General features: G+C 32.4%; 1 protein-coding gene and 1 pseudogene across 1 annotated transcript in view; both read right to left on the bottom strand.

Annotated features, from left to right (window-relative positions):
• The window catches only part of LOC145285387 (U2 spliceosomal RNA), a 134-nt pseudogene extending 36 nt beyond the window's left edge, over window positions 1–98 (bottom strand).
• The window catches only part of LOC145284453 (uncharacterized), a 1,345,403-nt gene that overhangs the window by 606,015 nt on the left and 733,388 nt on the right, over window positions 1–6,000 (bottom strand). The gene's annotated exons all lie outside the window — the stretch shown is intronic.

Below are 6,000 nucleotides of genomic sequence, written 5' to 3'. Positions count from 1 at the left end.
GGATTTCTCCTCCACGGAAAGAGAACAAGAAATGGAAGTGCAGCATCTGAAGAACAGATACTACACTTTGATCTTGACCAAAAAGGCCAAGAAACTATAACGATAACCACTTACCTGGCATAGACACGTTCTTCGGTTTGTAGAAATATAAAATGACTTTACTCCGCTGACATTTAATTTGAAAAAAAAAAGCCAAAACACACAACGATGGTAACAAACATCCGACAGCTGCCAGTACACGAGGAGTCTTTAATCATGTGAATATGTTTTGAAAACAAGTTGATCGCGAGAAACATGTCATGTTTGACAATAAGAATTCAAAATATGCACGTCATTATTTATGGAAATAATGACCTTAGAATAATCAACTAATCAACATAGAGGATAGGCTTGCTGCTTTTCTGACATATCAACCCTTTTCCCGTTATATATATATGTGTGTGTGTGTGTGTGTGTGTGTGTGTGTGTGTGTGTGTGTGTGTGTGTGTGTGTTTATTACCGTTTTTAATCTGCTTGGTTACCCGTGTTTACGATACGATAATTGCACGAGACTTCACAGAAATAAATATTTATTACAGTTTATTATTATTCTATAAAGTCTGATGAAATTATCGGATCGTTAACACGATTCGGTAATCGAAACATTTGTAACCAAGCAGATTACAAACGGTAATAAAAACATATTCACATATCTAAAGAAATGGCAGAAACACTAGAGGACGACATCCAATCTGTAGTGAAATAGGGACAAAAATGGATGGTCACATTCAATGCTGCCAAGACTAAACTTGTTTCCTTCAATAACTACAAGAAACCTTCTCTACCACCAATAGCAATGGCCAAAGACTCTTTATCTGAAAGCACATCTTTTAAACTCCTTGGCCTAACGTTCACAGGAAACATGAGTTGGAAAAATTACATTGAGAGCATTGCCAGGACAGTTGCGAAAAAGGTAGGTTCTCTTTACCGTGCTAGAAAGCTACTAACCCCTGAAAGTATCTTGTACCTCTATAAGGCCACCATTCGCCCATGTATGGAGTATTGTTGTCATATTTGGGGCCGGTGCATCTGCTACTAGTCTCTCACTTCTAGACAAGGTTCAAAAGAGAGTCGCCAATCTAATAGGTCCTGAACTATCATCCAAGCTTCAACCTCTGTACCATCGACACAATGTAAGCATCCCTCTGCCTGTTCTACAAGTACTTTAACGGTGTATGTTCCGACGAGCTGCAAGCACTTGTACCCCCTCTACGTAAATATCTCTGACAAACCCGACAAGCAGTACAATCCCACCCCTTCACAGTTGAGATCCCTAGATGTAAGAGAGCCTTCTACTCCAGTAGTTTCTTCTCCAGAACCGCTAGACTTTGGAACTCCCTGCCAGGTTCCTGCTTCCCCAACTGTACTGACATGCAGAAGTTCAAGTGTAACGTGAACCGACATCTTGCTGCCCAACTCCCCACCTAATACCCCTGTAGCCTGTGTCTGACCTTTTAGCTTGTGAGGAAATAAAACTTCTCAAATGCACTTGTGTAAGATGCTAACTTTGGTTAAAATCGCCTGTCCTTCCTTTCATCAGATTATTTCACTTATCGACACTTATCAAAGACATTCCAATACAAAATCTATTTAAGAACACTTCCAGACATATAAAGTACCTTTGTGTGAAATTTCATATAAATCAGCCCAGCCGTTTTCGAGTTCATAGAGATCAAACTTACACACACACAAAGTTCCTCTTATATAATAGTAGAGATATACACATATATATTTCAATTATTTTATACTGACAGACATTAGTATTTATGCTTACGCAATCATCATTGTATGAAATAATATTTACTGTTGGTTTGGCTGTTAAAACTCAGTAATAGAGTCACTTGATTTTGTAGGCTAGAATCTTTCCTCTGGACCATCAGCAATTAACACAAGCATTGAAGGAAATTAAGTACTTGTAAATGCCATGTGGGCGGGCATTCACTCAGTCAGAGAGCGTATTCCACAACAGGATGTCAGAATATCACATCACGAAAAAGTTGACAATTATTTTCTAAATTCTCTGTATAGGGCACAATTTAGATTTCTTAAAGGGGCTTTATAACTATAATATTTTTCAAATACATCTTAACAATTAATTTTATGCTTACAGATAATAGTGTTCCATGCTTATGCAATCATCAGTTTACGAAGTGAGAATTAATGTTGATCAGGAGATTTAAACCCAGTCATAATTTTTTTCTTTTATGGAAATCGCTCCAGACAAGATATGAAGCCATTTGATGTAAGGAGTTAAAAAAAATAGTATTTCAAGGTCAAAGACTAGCCAATCATAAGTGTGAGACGAGCAGATTTTAACCCAGAAAACAGCAATTCTTTCCCCCTTTCTTATTCATTTGTCTATAGAATGTGAGGATTAAAGGATATAATAAGGGATGTTGAAATTCAATACCTATTGTAAACGATTCCTTGATTGGCTTACTTTATCTGTTTTATGGTATATCAACCCTTTGAAAACTATTTGAACATAAATTGCTAATATATATATATATATATATATATATATATATATATATATATATATATATATATATATATATATATATATTAGTGTTGGGACCATTAATCAGAATTGGTAAAATCGGTACTTTTGGAAGTATCAGAATCGGTATCAGAATCAGAAAATTTTTTGCTTATTTTCCAATAGCAAGAAGGATTCTTTTAATTGTCCTTTCAATTTAATTTTGTTTAAGGCAAAATCTTTCACTGCTGGTAGTAGCGATAAAATTATAAATATTTAAAATTTATAAGTAAAAACTAAAATCGATAGATTATCCGTCACAAATGTATTTTTAAGTTTGAGAAAATATCCACACAATTAACATGTGATTTTACGATATACATGAAAAATAACTACATTATATTAATTAGTTAAATATTTAGAGATTTTTAAAGAATCGGAATCAGAAATTTTATCAGAATCGATGATTGTATCGGAATCGGGAAAAATATTGGAATCGTCCCATCACTAATATATATATATATATATATATATATATATATATATATATATATATATATATATATATATATATATATATATATATTAGTAGTGGGACGATTCCAATATTGACAAAGTATATATATATATATATATATATATATATATATATACTTTGTCACTACTGGTTTAACATTGTTAAACTGGGCTAGAAAGCAGAAGAAACATACAAGATTAGAAGCTATTAGCATCTTGTGTAACTAAAAAAAAAGAAAAGTCTGCATTTCATAAAAGCTTCTACAAATATTATCAAGATGGAGAGTCTTCAGAAGAGGGATAGACTATTTTCCCAGCTTGCTTATCATGGAATATCAATACAAAAAGACTGTTGCACATTCATGACTGAACATTGGTGGGCAAGTCAAGCATTTGTATCGAATATGGTTGCATTACAGGAAGGGTGGATGGATCACTTTATACATAAATTGCTGTTTTACCTATAGCTTGAGGAAGTTGTGTTTTCATGCCTTTGCCAATATAAATATTAGTGTTGGGTCGATTAATCGAAATTAGAATCGCGATTCTTTTAATTGGCTTTTTTTTATTTGATTTTCTTTAAAGAAAAATATTCTACTACTTATAAGTAATACTAAAATAATGAAAATCTATTGATTTTAACCTATTAGTAAAACAAGTGTATCCTTACGTTTAAAAAGATATCTCCACATTTAACGTGTTTTTACGGTAATCATTAAACTTTATAGTTAAATATGTGTTTTTTACGGTAATCATTAAACTTTATAGTTAAATATGTAAAGATTTAGAAAGAATCGGAATCAGTAAGTGTATCGGAATTGGGAATTTAATACGGAATCGGTAATTGTATCGGAATCGGTAAAAATACTGGAATCGTCCCATCCCTAATAGATATACAATTGGAAAATATATTTGCTTGGATTCGAACCTGGCATGACAATTTCGTAGTGATTATGTCAATTATGCCACATTAATTGCGTTAAAACTACTACTACAACCACCACCAGTAGCAATAATAGGTAATGGTGTTAATTACACCAAGTGATGATTAAAGAAGCAATTACTAGGCGTCATTAAGCAAATGAAATTGCAAATGTAGTTTCCTCTTCAAAGGATGGTTTGTTTTCTTTTCTTTTCTTTCAAACGACACAAAAGATGCAGATGTTAACTTCATTAAAAAATGTTACAAAGCAGCATCGTTAAAAAAAAAGTTTTAAAAAAAGACGAGAATGTACATTCTTAAGGTACGTCCGTTCAATTTCCATGTTGAGCGATAAAAATGCTATTTCCAACCAACAAAAATAGAATCACTATGTCAGCAGCTGAAAATAATCTCATGTCGTTGATGCAATAAAATGTTCTTTGTATCATTTGAATTATTCGGACTACTGTTTCCATCGTTTCGGTCAATGTAACCTCCGACCTTCTTCAGGTATGTCTTGTCAAACTCAGGAATCTTTATGGAATTTCGAACAGAACTCTTTATTAATCCATGAAGGCAGAATACGTTCGTCCCGTCAGCCATGACCATGGAAAAATTCTTAAGTAATTTGCAAGGATCCATGGCATAACAGATAAACTACTAAGTTGAATTCAGTTTTAAGGGACACTCTTCTGGAGGTTGAAGGTTCAATCCTTAGTACAGGCAATACTAAGAACACAGTTGTAAATTATTTAAGATTTTTTACAAGATTTCAACCGATGCAATCTCTTTCAAGCAAAAGGGTTTTCCAACGAGAAACTATTTTTTATATATAGTTTTAAAAGTTGAAAAACTTCCAATATATATATATATATATATATATATATAATTATTCAACATTCCGAAACTAGAAGATGTATTTAATTATCACTTTAACATATTTTATTCGTATTTTTTATGAAATACGTTACGTCTTACTCCTATTTCATTGAATAGCATGATATATATACTTTGAGAATTTAGCTTTTCTAAAAACATCGCTCGATAATGCCTCTAGTTATTTATAACCGAAACATATTCATGACTGTGTAGCGATACCTAAATATTTATCTAAAACATAAATAAAAATATATCTTACTCTACTTTGGTATTGAACATTCTTGTATAAACCTCTTCAAACTCATTGGATGTTTTCACCTTTGATCAATATTAACCTGGAATAATATATATATATATATATATATATATATATATATATATATATATATATATATATATATATATATATATATATCTGAAAGTATCTACGTATGTTCATGAATAAACAATTGTGAGAATCAGACTATAAGAAAATAAATACAAAACAATTAAATACAGAAATCTGCAACTCATCGTTTTAATATTATTAGTCCCATTTGTGGTATGTTGTTCATCAAATTCCGTCATTGTTTTTTTTTTACAGTATGACGTCAACTGATATTTGTGCTTGACGATCAATGCCCTGGAAATGTCACTTCTGATTAATGTTGTAATGTGTAAGAGGGATACGTCAGGTATCGTTGCCATATCTAGGGAGGAGTTTCTCAGAATACCCTTTCCTGACTTGACAGGATACAAAACCGACTTTGAAATCTAGTTCGTGTTGTCCTTACTTCCACTTTCTTGCAGGAGAAATGATGCTGTCTCTACTCTATCATTATTTTCATGGAAGATGCTAAACTGAGATTCAATCCATGACTCCTCTCTGTAAAACATTCACAGCAAACACTCATCTAGCTGCAACCACTGTCAACAATTTTCCTTACTTTCTGTTTTTGCCTAAAACCGAATGAAATTCCATGGTCAAAATTTCTTTCCTAGAACTACCCATTTGTAAAACTAAATACTGCGAGCCTTTTTTCTGGCTTACTATAACATGGTCGTATTCAATTCTAATGTAAACAAGTTCTTGCTGAGTCGTCCTCTTAAATCATAAAATTCTACCAAATTTCCACGATTACTGAAAATAGAACAAAACAAAATGGCGTCATCCAACAGCAAAAAA

The sequence above is a fragment of the Euprymna scolopes genome, chromosome 9 (assembly GCF_053919585.1).
Source record: "Euprymna scolopes isolate OS-2025 chromosome 9, ASM5391958v1, whole genome shotgun sequence".
Taxonomy (NCBI): domain Eukaryota; kingdom Metazoa; phylum Mollusca; class Cephalopoda; order Sepiida; family Sepiolidae; genus Euprymna; species Euprymna scolopes.
The sequence above is the reverse complement of the archived record's forward strand: the minus strand, read 5'-3'. Positions and strand labels throughout refer to the sequence as shown.